Source organism: Bactrocera dorsalis, chromosome 4 (genome assembly GCF_023373825.1).
Source record: "Bactrocera dorsalis isolate Fly_Bdor chromosome 4, ASM2337382v1, whole genome shotgun sequence".
Taxonomy (NCBI): domain Eukaryota; kingdom Metazoa; phylum Arthropoda; class Insecta; order Diptera; family Tephritidae; genus Bactrocera; species Bactrocera dorsalis.
Window position 1 is genome coordinate 33,179,768 of NC_064306.1, and position 17,848 is coordinate 33,197,615.

Consider the following 17,848-nt stretch of genomic DNA (forward strand, 5'->3'; position numbering starts at 1 on the left):
CTATTGTGCCCTCTCCTATATCACATGACCTCCCAGAGCCCCAGCAGCCTGAACAGTTCCAGTGGTTTGCCGGGCGCCAGTGAGGTGATGTGATCCCTACTGATATAAACGGAATCCAGGGCCTTGAACCTTTTTCCACAGATTGCTGTGCAATCCAGGATTAGGTGTGCTGGTGTTTCCTGCTCCAGGTCGCAGAACCGGCAGTTAGCACAGGAGACCATGCCCATGTTGGACAGGTGCTTCCTGAGCTTACAGTGTCCTGTGTAGACTGCGACGAGGAGACGGAATTTCTCACGGGGGAGGTTCATTAATTCTTTGAATTTGGAGAGGTTATATCCTCTTAGAAGCAGCTTGGCGTGACGCATACTTGCTGCCTGCCGCCAGGCTTTTGTAAATCTTTGCCTTTCGTGCGCGATCTTTTTGATGTTACTATTATCTTTGCCTCTTTATTAGGCAACAATTCATATACTTTTTCTTTTAATTCTATTAATATCAATGTTTCATCTTCTATATCTTTATATACCTTCTTTATTTTGAAAAATATGCTGTCTCGGCGAAATAACTTCTGTACTTTAATGTTAGAATCAAGGCAAGATTATTTCTCTTAGGTGATTGTTCCAAGTATAAAATGCTTCGACATCACTCTCGGCAGCACATACATTTACCTGGTCATGCAGTTCGTAGCATATGTTTTCAGCTAAATTTTCGTTCGACGTTGATTCTTATCCAATCCTCCAAGCTCTTTAATTTCGGCGGCCGTGACTTCTGCTTTAATGTCGATTTTGTTCAACTGACTTTCTCTAAGAATTAATGAACGAACGAAGCTCGGATTGGATAATATTTGCAATGTTCACTTTCGTATACGAAGCAAAAATAAACCAGTAGGTGGCGCTCAAGTCCAGAAACAGAAATGTCTGAGAAAAACTCGGCTTAATAAAAACCTAGACTCAACCCCGTTGTCGCGCAGCATTTTACTAAGGCACATAGCAAGTTTTCCCTCACTTATGCTGGCAGATGCTTAGCGTTCCAATGACTGGCTGAAGAGTGAAACGACGCCATCTCGATTCATTCTAAAAGCTGCCAGGCACGTCTAAATTTATTTTCTTCTGAGCAACTCAAACCACAACTCATTCCATACTTACATTTATTATTATTGTTGCTGCGAATGTTTTCAGTGGTGATTATGAAACGAAAGCTTTGGCGGCGAACTTCAATCTTTACAACAACTGTTCGCCGCTGCAACACTTTATTGCCAGCAAGCGAAATAGTTGGTTGGTCACGCGTCATGTTGCAGTTAATTGTTGACCAAAGCCAAGTTGATCGTTTGGAAGCAACGCACAGCAGTGGCATGCGGCAGATCACGCGCAATAACTTTCGAAGTTGTAATCTTCAAGTTGCAAGTTGCCAGTTTCATTGCTTTTTGGTCTTCTTTTTATGAAACTTTGTTTATTGGATTGTCTTTGGTTAGCATTTTAATGAGCGAGTGGAATATTTGTAGACTATAATTTTTGCATGCTTCTCATGCTAACAGTCATGGCTTCATTAGATCAGCCGCAAGCTTGACTTAAATATTAAGCTTCTGACATCTGTTGCATACTTTTGGGCGGCTACTTATCATAACACTTGAGGAATTATGGCTTGTTAGGTTAAGTGATAGGTTAGATAGGTTAGATAGATAGACTAGATTTGATTGATAAATGAGGAATGCACCGCGACTTTAGGTCTATTGTGCTCTCTCTTAAATCACAAGGACTCACTTAGCCCCAGCACATTGATGAAGTTTAATGTTCTACTGGGTGCTAGTGAGGCGATGCGTTCCCTATCCGGAAACATGGGTCCAAGGCCTTAATCCTGCGTCTACAGACTGCTGCGCAGTCGATCAGGCCCATGTTATATAAATACCTATTCAGCTTTCAGTGGACGGTATAAAATGTGACCAGTAGCCTAGGTTTATTCCTGGGGAGGTTAATTACTTTTTTGAACCTGCTCAGGTTGTACCCCCCAATTAGCAACTTAGCATGTCGCATACCGTGTGCTCGTTGCCAATGCTCTTCCCTGCCCACTCCTTCTTCCTTGCGGAGTATCTCTTTTAAGGTACGGAGGCCCAATTCAGTAAAGAGTTCATTGTCCAGTTCGTTACCCAGATTAATTGAACTTCGTCTTGAGGCTTTTAACCTCTCCTCTATTGACCCAAGGCTCTTGGATTAGCAGGATGCCCAGTTTATTCGCTGTGAACATGCTCTTTATGACAACGGAAGCTGCCGCCGCGTGATTCAGGTTCACCTGGGCTACTTCCGTGTTGACGGCCACTATAATAGTGGTTCGATGAAGGGCAGATTCTCATTCCCGCTGTCATTTGCGCTCGAGGAATTCCTGCGTGGAGGGTAGCTCTGCTCCCTGGCCACAGGACCTCTCATCGGGGACGTCGGAGGTCGCAGCAGGCGTAGCCTGCCCAGCCCTGCTCTCGCTGGGTTGATTCGCAACCTCATCCACCTGCATCCTTTCCACCTCCGAGGCCGCCACAGTCGCAGCCTGTTTTGCGTTACTCCCGCTTTGTTGAGTAGCAGCCTTATTTGCTTCCTATCTCTCGGTGGCTGCGGGTTTGTGTGGCCGCATGACTATCGTGCTAAACCTGTGTACGACTCGTGGTCTATATACAAGTACAGTCTCCAACCTTTCGTATCACCTATTTCCTGAACCTTGCTGCTAACAACGCGCCAGGCCGAGATACAGAGTTTCTGTTCCTTTACCAGTCCTAAAGGAACCCATATGGCTTGTCTCTGCATCGGGGGAGGGAAATCGTCATACTGTGCATGATTGGCAAGTCCTCCGCCCTTCTCGCAGAGAGGACGGGACCCTTCCAGTCTTCCAGCTTTGGGACGAACTCCTGTAGTCAGTTGGCCGACGTCTCGTCCTTACAGTCTACCTGCAACATGCCTCCTTTAAACTCCTCCCCAAGGAAGGATGCCGCGTATTCATTCCCTCCGAATACCTCTTCCATGAGAAGGTCCTGGAGAATTGCAAGCTCTTCCGATTCCAGCGACTCCGCTGGGTAGTTTTGAGACAGTACAGCCATGCGGATGCCTTTAACAGCATCCGCATATCTGCGCCGCCATTCCTCCATCCGGTGGGGAGATGGTGCGGATGGTTGGCCTCTGGCTGTCGTTGTACTGCTGCCCCTCATCCGTTTAGAGCTGGGTGGCTCCTGCGGCGTGATCTGGCTGCTCTTCCGCTTCGCGGTTTGAGAATAGGTGGCCAAGGGCGCTGTCCTTCCATCACGAGTAAATATCTATTTATATATTAATTTACATACATACATATGCACATGCACATCTAGTAATAATAAAAATGTATGGGGACACAAGTCATAAAAATACAGATGAGATAACACTAAACACACACACGCATACATGTATCGAATTATACACTTAAAAATAACCCCATGTAGCATAAAACATATCAAGCAGCATAAAAAATATGCTGCAATACATTCAAACATACACACATACGCATATATTTAGTTATTTAAGATAGTTTCGTAAAATAGTATATAAGCAAAGAAAATATCAAATAAAAATTAGTATGAATAAATTCTCCCTCGATATAAGACTTTTCATTTCGCTCCACCAGTGGTAAGGAATGACAAATTCTTTTTTGAGAAAAATCAGTATTTTGAGTTCCGAGCGTTGTAAAATATTGAAAAATCATTAAAAAAAAAAAGAACTCGACAGCGTTACCTGAGGAAACTTGTCAACTAATCAAATCAATTTGGTTTTTAGTTTCAAATAATCCAAGCATGAGTTATGCGGTTCACCGCGAATCAATTTTTTTTAGAACGGCTGTGAAGATTCTCTGTCACCGGCTCATTTTTTAATATTTTTCTATGAATATTTCACAGAATATTCTTTAAATATCATGTATGTAATTACGCTATAACTATGCAAAGAAATAAATATTGATTGTATCTTTAAAAAAAATTATTTGAAATATGCTTTTTTTCGCTCGAATTAACTTTATTGCCCCCTTAAACGGCGTGTGAAAGTCGGGAGTCTTCACTATTATGAAAAGAAGAATTTTAGGTCAATAATGATTCAGTTCTTTAAAAATCAATTTCATAAATATCCTCTTGCTGGAATTGTATTCAACTTTTATTTTAACTCAATTAATATTTTATGATGTTGAATAATAATACAAATTTTATGAATCCAATTCCAAATATTTTAACCGAAATTTTAAATTGACATCGACATTTGATAATCCTTAAGAGGCGAATATGACCCAAATAATACAAAATTAAGCATAACGGCACTTTCTCAGTTGTCAAAATTAGTGCTAGTAAAGAAATTACGGCATAGATGCTCGAATAAATAAAAAATCGATTTCGAAAATTTCGTATTGTGACATTTTTGCGTTTAATATGTAAAAGAAAAATAGTGGAAATTTAATGAAAAATTAAAAGAAACTTGAAAATAAGATACAACTCTAAACTTAAATTCTTAAAAAGAAAAAAAATATTTCAACAAAAGGCAAAATAAAACTTTTCCAAGAGCTTTGTTCTTCGTTTCTATCACACAGGTGATACCTGGTATCTATAATACCAAAATTATCAACAGTATAATAATAATACTCAGCGATTACCCTCCTCCCGCCCAACTGACGCGAGGGGCGCAATCCGCGAACGAGCGGAATTAGCCAGTAGAGTCATAAAAGGCATGAGACTTTTAAGCGTTGCGATCTTAAGCTGCTCAGCTACAGAAACAAAAATTTCAACAGCCAAAATTAAGAATTAGATTAAAGTTTATAATTTTTAAATGTTACTTGTTAAGTGCAGATAAAACCTCCTCCTTTTCTTTTCAGCCGGTCATATCTAAAGATTTCGAATTCGTGGTTGAATATTTTATTATCAAAAATGTGGGGCCTTAGCCAAGTTTCTGTGAAAGCAATGATTTTAAAGTTACAATGAATGCTATTTAAATACAAATCAGTAAGTTTTGTATTAATTAAGACCTCTAACATTTTGACAATAAATAATCAGCAAATTATTGTTAATTAGTTTTTTGTATTTACGGGATTTCTTGGCATTTTAGTGATAACTACAGGGGGCTCGAATTCGCGCACAAAGACCCCAGATGGCCCGAATGAGTTGTCAAGTATCAATTGAAAATTGTCGATCTTAAACGACGAAATATCCCTGTTGTATTTGGAATTATATTTACGGATGTCTGTATCTACCGTATTTAATTTCGACGAGATATAACTTTTTATATCAACGACTGTGGTATCCGCAGCAAGTCTCGAGATAGAAATTGCCTTTTCCTGCGGTATTACAACTAAGTTTTTATTAGCTGACTTGGAGGTAGTTGGAGGCTGATCTTGAGAAGTTTTCCGCTTACCGTGTTCCGTAACAGTTTTCTCTGTGTCCAGACGGAACCTTCTCTCCTTGAGCACAAGGTGATGAAAGATTGATGAGGTCAATAGTGGGTGGGAGCATTGTTTTTAAGGAAGATACAGTGATATCTTCATCAGACGAACGTTTACGTTTAGATCAAGGTTTTGGATTCTCTTCTTGCATATTTAGGCGTTGAAATGGTTGAAACAACTTCTCATAATGCCTAAATTTTTCAGTAAGGGTTTCAAGTTCACGACCAATCTCCTTGAAATCATATCGCGCCTACTTAAAAACTTTAAACAATTAAATTTTTGTTGGTCTACATTTTAAGCAAGACAAGCGAAAGCCCTTACTGTTAACAATAGAATCCAATATCCTACCTGTCAGTCCAGTACATTTAAGATGGGCAAGCCCATCACAAAGCAAGACACAAGCATTCCGACTCGCCTTTCACAGAGCAGTTCGGAAAGTTACAAGTCAAAATGAATAAAAACAATATTAAATAAAAATATAAAAAATGTTAAATGGCAAAAGTAAAAAGAGCAATGACAAAAATATTTATAACAAATAAATGCAATAAAACAGTTAGTTATCAAAGTTAACAACCATTTTAGCGAACAGTTTGAGATGCACTGTAACACACGAAAAGTAAGAAACTCGCAAACAGCTGTGGTCAGAGATGGAAACAAATAAAAACCAGAAAGAAATTTAAGTAAGAAATATAAATTAACACTAATAATTGCACTATTTAAAATGTAGCACAAAATTAAATTAAAAATGGCTCGGCGGAATAAATTAAAATTAGCCAACACACAATTAAAGTAAATTTCAATTGCTTTAATAGAACAATATAACAGTGATACTTATCTTAACGGATCACTTAATTCACATAATTTCACCACAAAGGTTTAAATATTATATAAATTAAACAAATTTCTAAGAGCACGAAAGCACAACTGTACACGATAAAAGCTGCCAGATATCAGGAAAGACAATTGACACAACAAACGCAGGTTCAACAACAGAATTATCAGTTAAATCGCCAAAGTCCGACTAAACTTTTTGCAAGAGAAAATTTGAAAACTTTCAAACAATATTCGGTAGGAGAATGAGATGAAGTTTCTCTTAATTTGCCTGGGAAATATTTACTTATTATTTCTGTATATACAACCATTTATCAGATGTCTTTAAATATCAAGAAAAATACTACCACTACCACTTCTTGTAGTCGGTCTAATATTGTTTTTTTTTTACTTACACTAATTAAAAAGTAGGATTTTTTGAAAAAATACGTATTCAGCGTCTTCTATTCAATCTGTACACGTCGGACAATACCGATTAAAGTCATGATTAATTTGAAATATATACTTTCCAAAGCATCCACTCCATGGCCACTCAGTATTTAGGGAAAGTGGAAATTCAGGTCCCCATGCCATCTTTGTATACACGAGTGAATATCCGGGATCAGTCTGTGGCTCTTGGTTCTCTCTTCTTCTCTGGCGTCTCCCTGGATGTCAATAGACGGCATGCTGGCCAGTACTTCAGCAGTAACGCTATTGGCCATCATATATTTTGTTTGTTCTTGTTCTCATCGTCCAAGCCTCTGCACCATATAGCAAGACGGGAATAATGAGTGATTTGTAGAGTTTGTTTTTTGTTCGTCGAGAGAGGGCTTTACTTGTCAATTGCCTACTCAGTCCAAAGAAGCACGTGTTGGCATGGGTTATCCTGCGTTGGATTTCCAGGCTGACATTGTTGGTGGTATTTATACTAGTTATGACTGTCAACAGGGACGTGGGAGCCAAGTCGCGAGTACGACAACTGTTTGTTTGATGACAGGAGATATTTCGTCTTGCCCTCGTTCACTGTCAGACCCATTTGCTTTGCTTCCTTGTCCAGTCTGGAGAAAGTAGAACTAACGGCGCGCGTGTTGAGGCCGGTGATATCAATATCATCTTGGATAATTAGAGCGCAATATTTGTTTGTGTCACCTTTCCATCTTTTGCCACTTACTGCACATTTCGTTTCAGTATCGTAGAGGACCTCTGTTTTATAAAGCCGTATTGTACCTCTGATAATCTGCCATTTTTTGGATTGCTAACTCAAAACGGTTTCTTGCAATGCTTTCGTACACTTTACCAATCATGTTGAGCATTCACAAAGGTCGATAAGATAAAGGCCCTTCTGGTGGCGGTTTCTTCACTGGGTGCGTTTTGCCGCACTCCAGAATTTCGCAAACATGTCAGCATCGAACTTCTTTTGCCTCCAGCTTCGTTTTTGAGCAGTATTTCTGATATGTAGATCCTTTTCTCGGTAGAACAAAATTTCAGCAATTATAGCCACGTAATCGCTATTTGGGTATATGTCTGATACGTTCCACTTAATGCGTCTGCCCAGTGTGTCAATATCAAACAATAAATCTATCAGAGCCTTTATTTCCTTTTTGGGATGTATTTTTCTTGTTACTATTTATTATCGTAGGGTTCGTTTAGCTCAAGAATTCTAAGATTAAATACCCACAATGGTTTGTAATTCTGCTACCGCAGATCTTAGGCAATGCGTTGAAGTCGCCTGCTATTTTTATCGGCGACCCAAATCAGTCTCGCATACGTCCTTCTCAAGCGTTGGGTAGTTCTGTGACTTCGTTATGGCGAATTTTGCGAAACGATCTGGGCCTACATCCTTACAAAATCAAATTTACGTAAGAACAGGACCAGCTTGGCTACTAGAATCGTGGTGTGTTCGTCAATTGAGCTGAGCAACAACTTGAAATTGTAAGTAAGAAAATAATAATTTTAACTATTTTGTAAATACTTAATGCCTAAGTTAAGTAAACGATTTGTTGCACTAAGTCATTTGAAAATCAAAGACACATGCAAACTCTCAGGGCAAACTCGTTATGCAAACTTAGTAAGCATCACAAAATACTTAAAGCCGTGCTAATGCAGATTAGATCCTGAGGTAGACCCGGACGAGCGAAGTATCAGCAGCGTAGAAAATCCCGAGGTAAGGGCAGTTGAACAAAGTGTTAATACTGTTCAGCACAGGACTAGGCGAGAAAATTCTCAAATTCGCTATGAAAAGCAAACGTGAATGGCTAAAAGACATTAAAAATATTTGAGAAAGAAATCCTGAGTTTAGGAACTTAGAACGCATGGTGGATCAAATACAAAGAGAACAAGCATGAAGATTTTTAGAGATAAGAAGAAAGGAACGTCAAAGAAAAACGCGTTGCTGACAGCTTATAAGGGAGAGAATGAGGGAAGAAATATTGAATCAGAGACTTCGTAGACAATGTCAGATTCTTCGCCCTTTGGCTACTAAACAGGAATACAAAAATTTCCTTCTGGAGACGGAAATTGAAAATTCCAATTGAAGAACGGCTAGATTGTCGTTTATGACAATCCGCCCTTTTGGGTACCAAGGGCAGAGTTTGCTTAAAGGTGCTATTATTAATTTTTTCTGATAACAATATTGTGACATCTCTACCGAGGTCCTTTGATGAGGCTCATGTGATACGAATTCACTTAAAAAGGCGATTGGATACAATACGTACCGCAAAGATTACGGAAGCTTTGCGATTCTTAGTGAGTACTCCTCTGCATTGTCAGTACAATATAAGCATTAAAGAGAACTAAATTTCACAATTTAGTAACTAAGAAAGAGTTAGTTTTGTTGCATCTACCTAGAAAGTCAGATTGGTTAAATATTTTCCTGCGGAACAGGCTCCCGGTATTAACTTTTCAGTCAATCGGACTGTAATAGTACCTGTACCTGTAGAGCTAAGTCCAGGCGATTAAAAAATCCGAAAGAAAACTTGGACTATAACCATTTACCATCAATTGCTAGCCCTAGAGAAAGCGGAGGATAACTGATGAATACCATAAATAGGCACAAAACCGCCGGCTTAAAATCAGCGAAGCACGAAACAGAAGTGGTAGCCGTAAGAGAGTTGATACCATACTTGTAGTAATTAGTAGTGCTGAGCTTACCATAAATTGGAGCCCTCATGTCAAATACCTGAGAGTTAGCTAGTATCGCAGACTCACATTCAAGCAGAATTTAAGCACCACACATATCAAAGCGGCGCGGTCTGTGTCTGCAATCGCTATAATAGTTCTTTATATGTCGAACTCTGGACAACAAGTGAGCAAGCGACGACGTCACTCAACCATTTTATATGCGACGCGAATTTGGTTACCTGTCTAGAACTGATTCGAAATTTGCGAACGCGTTGAGAAGTGCATTAGTCAATGGTGGAAATCAGGCAATGTCTCACGTATGAGAAGGGGACCCACACCAACATTATATAAAATTATAAAAAATATAAATAAAAATAAGATAAATTAAAAAAAAAAAAATAATAATAATAACTTTTTCAACTTCCCCGAATTTAATTTTTTTTTGGTTTATTGAAGCTTAAAATCCCACCTTTCCAACAATATATGGTATGACTCAATGTGATTGGTAGCAATGGAGATATACGATCCGAGCGACATCTATTGACAAAATACGAAAATACTTTTTCGACTACCCAATATATATGTTACCCAAATTAAAACCTCCATATTAATTAAACATTGTAAAAAAATTAAAAAAAAAAACAGAAAAAAAACATATTAAAAAGTGGTTGCTTCCTCTGCTCTTACAATTCGGCATTTCAGCAGAAGAGTGAACATTTCCTCAATCCTCTGCCGGCTGCGCTGTGTTTCCACTGGCTTACCACCGCAATCAACAGCAGCAACACCAACAATAATAACACCACTTATAGAAGCATACATTTCAGCAATAGCCGGCGGCTGGCGGTGCGAATTGTAACCGCTCCAACACACGTCCATACAAACGCAATGTTTTTGCTGGCATTGAGTAGCGCAACGCCGGAAAGTATGCAATGTGTTTGTTTTAACTCGGGTCCTTAGGATAAATTACATTTACATTTGGTGGTTGTCCGTTGTTTTTATTTTTAAGCTGTTGTTTACGAATTTTTTTCGCTACATTTCTGCCATTGTATTTATTTTTTTTTTTTTACTTGCGCAATTTAAAAAAAAAAAAATAAAAAGTGTTTGCCTTCCTTTTTAAGTGGCGCAACGCAACGCAACGCAACATTTCATTTTCGAATTTGCTGGCGTTCACTTGCAGCGGCATAAGCTCTGGTTATTCTGGTTCGCATCTTAGTGGTCCATTTACTTTAAAGTTCTCTTTTCAGCTGCGGTTTTTGGGCTCTTTGGGTTCTCATGATTTTGGCGGCTATTTTCCTTTGAATACAAACATTTTGTCTACAAAGTTTTCAGGAGTTGAGTCTATACTAAATCTATACTTAAAGTATCGTATTACGGACAGTGGAAAAATTTATGCTCTACCTTCTCGGTTTACAATGCCCTCCGAAAATGTCTCATATATGTATGTTCACTCTCGTGTTTGAATCCTTTCAAATATGCTTTGAAGCATTTATGTGCTGTTAGAATTCTTATGTGAACTTTTAAGAAGTTGGGGATCATTCGGAATGTCTAACGTCCACTTCGACTGAATTCCCATCATTTTTGCCAGCTTTTTCATTTCTTTTAGGTTTCGGGGTCTTTTAGGCTTCATCATCACTCTCTCTAAGAAATCTAGTGGTTGCAGTAAGCCTGCAAAAGCAGCTTCTTCTTCAATAACTATACAAAACACCCATCATACTCTGAGTACATGGAAAGAAAGCAACTTCGGTAAGTTTTCATCTCTCGTAATTTTTTTCTTAACATGCTTCAGCGTCATACAGAGCGACTGACTTGAAAACTCCAGCCTGCAATATTCTGCTTTGGTGCAGCCGGTTTAAAGTCCTGCATACTCGTAGTTTTTAAGCTTATCGTTACAATCCTTCAATACTGTTTTGAGCAGCCCTTCCATCGTTTTCCGCTAATAGTCCTTTCAGCCATCCACGATTGGATGTTCGGTATAAGTTTGTCAGCACTTTTCTCACATTTTAATAATAATATTTCTCCCTTTTGCCTGTATTGATGTCGCTGATGACTGATTTAACCGCTCAAGTTCTTCTCCTTGAAAGGCTTACTGGATATAGTTCGGAAAGAACTGATTCTCTTTTTGCTGAAATCCTATGTAATGCCGCATGCAGTATAATTTATCTATATTTATTCGTGCAAAAGTCGCCGACTGGAACGCACGTAGCATGCCATCTTTCCATCTTAAATTTTAGTTTTTGGTCCAATATTTCTGCAGTAGGGGATAAAAAATAATCTAACACTTTCCTAATGTTTATGAGCAAAACTTTTGTTTTGTGATGGAATGAAGCGCAGGGGAACCATTGTTGCGGAAACTGTGGAACAGGTGCTTAGTTACTGTTACCATAATAAGGTAATCAGTCTAAGCGACTAATTTCAGGTTCTTTGGTCCCATCATATATCAAGTTCTGTAAAAGAGGATCTAAAACCAAGTCTTGTGAGTGTCCACTCGGAAGCATCAAGAGTGACTTCGCATCTTGATGAATATGAATCGTCTGTTTTCAAATTAGCTCATTATAATATTTATAAGATATTAGTCTAAGCGTATTTATTAATGAGCTTTGATTATGTCTCCCTATTTAGCACAGTTGAAAGCATTCTTCACATTCTGGGTAAATTGGTGACATAAGTTTTTAGTCCCACGTTTGCAGCTTTTGTTGTTGTTGTAATGGGTACCTAATCCCCATTAGAATGGTAAGGATTAGTTTAGTCGGCGTATTGTTTTATGTCGTCGACGTAGTTGAGGATGGACCTCATGATGCTCCTAAGAGACCGTTTTGCTCCAAGCAGGTGACTACGGGGATGATTTCTGCGAAATCACCCCCAGCAAGAGCTGCTTGGAGAGGAGTTCATAATGCTCCTTAATAGGAAGCATGCGAGCCTCACTATGCAAATGTTCGATGGGAGACATAAAGAGGCATCCTGTCGTAGTTTCCTATTCCTATTCTGCTTTTCACTGTATCCAGGCGACCGTATTATTGCGGCATAGTTAAGGACCGGTCGGCCGATTGCCTTGCAGGTTGCCAACAACGTTTCTTTGTCGTTAACCATCTGCTGCTGGCTAGCAACTTGCGAATTTTATGTACACACCTAAAATCTTGCGGTTACTGAAAGTCGGAATATTAACCCCATCCATTGCAATATTAAGCTCAAGTCTGTATTGCTTCGTCCAGTTCATGAATATTGTCGCCGTAGATTTACTGGGGGAGAGTGTTAAGTTCCGTGCAGCGAGGAAGTGAGAAAGTTCAGAGAGATAGCCTTTTATTATCAGCGTACGAGACGATAAAAATTTCCTCTGGTGGTTGCGTGAGTTTCGAGGTGTAGAAGTTAAACAGTAAAGGGGAGAGGAACCCCTTATTTAATTTTTTTCAGTTTTGAGTTTTTACCTCGAAATAGTACGGATGAACGTCGTCATCGAGGTTCTATACTGGAGGGAGCGGAGAATTTTCGATGTCCTCAATTAGACTGTGTCAAAGGCTTTCGGCAAGTCCAACGCTGCGAGGACCGTCCTCTCGCTGGGTGGCTTTTAGTTAAGACCATGAATGGAAATCATGCTGGTGGTTTGGTAGGCTTAGGTGGTGTATGAAGGTTGGTAGTTGCAAGGCCTACTAGGTAGAGAAGAGTTTTTGGACGATAGTACTCCCCTTTGTTGGCGGGTTTCCCAGGTTTCTATAGTGGTCATCATCAGTGAAAGTAAGTGGTGCGCAATCTTTTGGAATTTTGCGCAGCCGTTGGGTAACACATCATTTGGCTTTGTCCACCGTAGGGTGCAGTGTAATTTCCCGGCTGAAATAGCTCGCACATTTTTTCGGGTCCGAAAAGGCATGGCCATTGAAGTGACTTTCAACTCGGTCATCATTTTGCCTCGGATTAGACAAAGCCTTGACAGTAGTCCAAAGCTCACTTATACCGGTGGAAAGGTTGCAGGACTTCGGGTTTTCTATCCATTTTGTTCACTTGTGTTGCCCATTTGCCGAATCTCCAAATTGAGATCCCTTATTTGGGTATCACAGGGATCGGCATGGTGTAAACTATCGCGATTATTAGCTAAAACTGCTGCTACGGCGGTAAATTAAGGCGGAGTTCCCCGATTCTTCCACTTCTTCTGGGCCACGCGCTTAATTCTACCATCTACTGCGAACAAGTGGACCGCTTGAAGCAGGCGATTGACCAGAAGCAAAAAAGCGGAAGGGAGATATTTGACAACCTTTTATATCCTGACATTTTAGGGTAGTTTCCCTGCGGTCGACGTCGCCATCAATAAGACGATATACACAACCTTTTTCTTGAAGGTTAGGGCTAAATAAAAAGTATTTGGATTTATTTCTAGTACCGCCAGTAGTAGGGTGGGTAAAAAAACTTTTGTTGTTTTCGTTTGGTATTCTGAAAAACAAATTCTTAGACACTTCTTCGAAAATCTCTTCAAGATGAGCTTTCAGTTTTTACGGGAAGATCCTTTGCTTTACAGTTTTTTATTGTTTTCTTTTTCTCTATTTTTTTTTCTTTGTTAATGCCTTCCTTCCAACTAATAAATAACAGTTTTTTACCCACCCTAATATATGCACTCTGCATCCAATTGCTGTGCTACATTTTTATTCTTTAAAACACTGCAGCCATTTGTAGTGCTATGTTGGCGCCTGGCAGCTGCATTTGTGTAAATGACTGTCAAAATGGCAATATCAACAACAAAATAATAAAATAGAAATCAACGGCAACATCGCTCACACAACTCGTTGGTAGTAGCTTTTGCCGGCTGCTGGCAACTTTGTTGCCACTAGCCTTTTTTTATTGCAACTCACACTCGTAGATTTGCAAATCCTTCTCTCTTTTGTGTAAATTTTTTGTTCCTGTAGCATTTTGCCAGTTATTATTTATTTATTTGTTTGCGTAAACGTGTAGCTTTGCGCTTGCATTATTTTCTGTTTTTTCCATTTGCCGCTTATTTCGTTGCGCTGTGATCAACTCAGCGTCGTTGTTGCTATAGTAGGTTTGTATTTCTCTCACAATTCTGTCCAATTTTACATGTCTCATATTTATTCTGGTTACACATACGCGCATATTTTGCCTTCAACATTTCCATGCACGTGTTTTTTTGCAATTCCACAATTTTTACTTTATTTTTGATTTTGTGTTTTTGTTTTTGTTTGTAAGAAACAAAAGCAGCAATATCACATTCACATATTTGTTTATTTTCTCAAATAACAACAGACAAACATGGCAAGGTAAACAAACCGAACACTCAAACAATTCGCGAAAAAATAAAGAGTGCAGGCAAAAAATACATCACTCCCAAAAACAAAGAATAATTTGCTCTTAAATCCGTGAGCACACAACGCCAATTGACGACATCAATTCAACTGGATTGAAATTCAATTTCCGATTTTTTTTTCCAACGAAGAGCCGATTGTGTGCATATTTGCGGCGTTTTTACGAGTAGTAGATAAATGTATTTTTTTGCTCATAAGGGCTGTCCTCAATGGTGCATTGAAAGTAATTTTTGTGACGCTTTAGGCGCAAATTGAATCGAATAATATTATTTTTCTACTCTTGCAACCTGTTGCTACAGAGTATATTAGTTTAGTTCACTTAACGGTTTTATGTATCACCTAGAACTTAGCGAGATAGATATACATATATAAATGATCAGGATGACGAGAAAAGTGGAAATGCGGTTGACTGACTGTCTGTCCCACCGTCCGTGCAAGCTGTAACTTGAGTAAAAATTGATTAAATACGGAATTCGATTTCTTTTGCATGGCCAAGACAAGCACGCTTGCAGAAGTCCAGCCGCTGAACCCAATTTTCGGCAATTTTCAAGCAAAAATCGACCGATACTGCTGCAATTTCATACATTTGATAATCGTACGAAGTTCATCAATCGTCGCCGACTTGTCTAAAGGCGTAAAATCTCACTTTTCGTGCGATAACACGTTCACCAAACTTGGTTTTCAATAAATCGCTAGTAACATTTGCTGTGTGGCTTGTGGCGCCGTCCTGTTGGAACCACATATCGTCTAATTCTATATCATCCAATTAGTACCAAAAATATTCGATTATCATTGGGCGGTAGCAATTGCTATTCACAGTAACGTGTCGGTCTTGACCATCACAGAAGAAGTACGGCCCAATGTCGCCGCCGGCACATAAACTGCAATTTTTTCGGGAAGCTACGGTGACTCATGGAGTACATGTGGATTGTTGTCTGACCAATAACATATATTTTGCTTATTCTCGAAGCCATTCAGCCAGAAATGAGCCTCATCTCATCAACGAGATTTTTGATGAAAATCCAGATCATTTTCTAGGCCCAATTTTCGAATATGCGACGATTCTGGTGGTCAAGCGGCTTCAGTTCTTGCGTCAATTTAACCTTGTAAGGATGTAGGCCAAGTTCTTTTCGCATGATTCGCCACAACGACATAAGACTTGAGAACGACGTGTGAGATACTGATTTGCATCTTCCTCAATTGACGCGCTTGGCGGCAATATTCCCGACAGTATGGGCACTTCTTTGTCTCACTTTCAAATTTTCCATTAGACACTCAATTGTTGACCTGACAAGATGATTATGACGATCATAAATTGAACCTAGCGTTTCGACCCGTTGTTGGATCCTATATCTTTCCGTGACGACTTGGCATGCCTTACTTTTTGCAGCTTTTGTAATGCCTTGCCTTTCATTTTAACCCATAACTAACTGAATGTTAACACGTTCTAACCGGCGTGGACCACCGGTGGTTCACAGGCAAATTCATTTATCTGACGGCGTGGACCGTGTAAATAAAATATATTGGGGAATTATAAATTTATTTTTGTTGTAGGCGTTTTCAACATAAATAAAATTTATTTTTTATAGTTCTTTCTAAAAACAATTAGAAAAGTGACGTTGTATGAACCACTTGACCATCTTGTGCCGAGTAGAACGTGTTAACCAAAGAAAAGTTCCAATTTTGAGATTTTGCGAAGACTCATAAGTTTTTTAATATACATTTTCCCATTTCCAAACACTGTTATGACATTTCAAGAATACTATCTGAAGAGTGGGATTGAGAATCAATAAGATATAAATAATTTGAATAATTTGATTTTATGTGATATATTAAGTTCTTACTAAAATGTCTACCTCTTGCTTACTAGTCATTAGCGTTCTTCAAAAAAATATTTTTGAATTTTTTTCAATTCTTGCCCTCTCAAAAGTTAGTGATTGACAAACAAAATATCCTCCCTCAAGCCTGGCGCTGTAGCTTAACTCTAATGGGTCGCTATTTTTTTTTAGATTCCCATACATTTAACAGAGGAATTTTCATTTTTTCATTCAAACTAAAATTTAACCAACTAATTTTCGTTTCTCAAAACTAACCATCACATATCGTAAAATGTACAAATATATAAACTAAAAAATGCTTTTCACACATCTCAATTATATGACATTAAATTTCAATTATTTTGGCAACCACAAAATATATATATACACACGTACTTACGAAATTCGCAACAAAGTCATCTCTTAAATATTACGTTAAATTAATAAACAACGCTGTAAAAAAATATGTTTGCTTGCTCTTCAAGCAAATACTCTCTTTGTGTAAATAACAAAGTCAAGTAAATTTTGGCACCTTTCATTCTTTTCTTTGGCACAAACAAGCAAATGAAAAAACAAAAGTTACAACTGTTTAAAATCAAATGCAATAAAATAAATGAGAGCAGGAGAATGATTCTCAGCGTAACCGTAGGCAATGCATGCAAATGCACTGAGTGGGCGCCGTTATTTGTGTAGTGCCAGCAAAAACAAGTTTCATAGTGAAGAAAAATGTGCATATTGAGTTGGACAAAATTGTAAATTAATTAATAACTTTAATATAAAAACAATTTTGGAGGAATAAAAAGTGAAAGTGTGTTCAAATAATTGGTGTGAATGTGTGGAAAATTTTAAATACTCAATGTGGCAGTAACTTGAATTGAAAGAGAGGTTTGTTAAAATGTGAAAAGCAAGTGTTTTCAATTCCTTATAAAATAGTGAAAAGAAAGTGTAAAATGTGTAAATTTGGTTGGAAAAGTATTAAGTTGTAAAAGTTCCATGAGTATTTTGTTTGTTGCGTGAAATGTGTTGTGATGTAAAAAAAAATAATAGTGCAAGGAATTCATACCAGTAAGGACTACCGGGAAAATGCTGTTGACCAAAAAGAACAACAAATGTAAGGTGAGACATTATCATGTTTAGTTCTTGTTAAATCTTTGTAAATTAGAAATTCAAGGGAATCCATGTCGGCATGAGTAGTAGAAAATAAAAATAGCATTGAGATTTATTGGTGCACAATATATTGACATTTAAGAAATCAAATAAAAGAAAAAATTTAATATCGTAACTGTGTTGCTATTTACTACCTATTAAACGTATAGAATAGTATAAAATTTAAAACTTCCTTAATATAGCAAAATTAATATTATGAACCGCATTATT

The 17,848-nt window shown here is 38.3% G+C and overlaps 1 long non-coding RNA gene across 1 annotated transcript in view; it reads left to right on the forward strand.

The window, feature by feature from the left end:
- Nucleotides 1-15,810: 15,810 nt before the first annotated feature.
- Nucleotides 15,811-17,848, forward strand: part of LOC125778454 (uncharacterized) — a 123,200-nt gene continuing 121,162 nt past the window's right edge. Inside the window, exon 1 of the long non-coding RNA XR_007422724.1 lies at nucleotides 15,811-17,587. This is a non-coding gene — a long non-coding RNA (uncharacterized LOC125778454). The remainder of the gene's footprint in view (nucleotides 17,588-17,848) is intronic.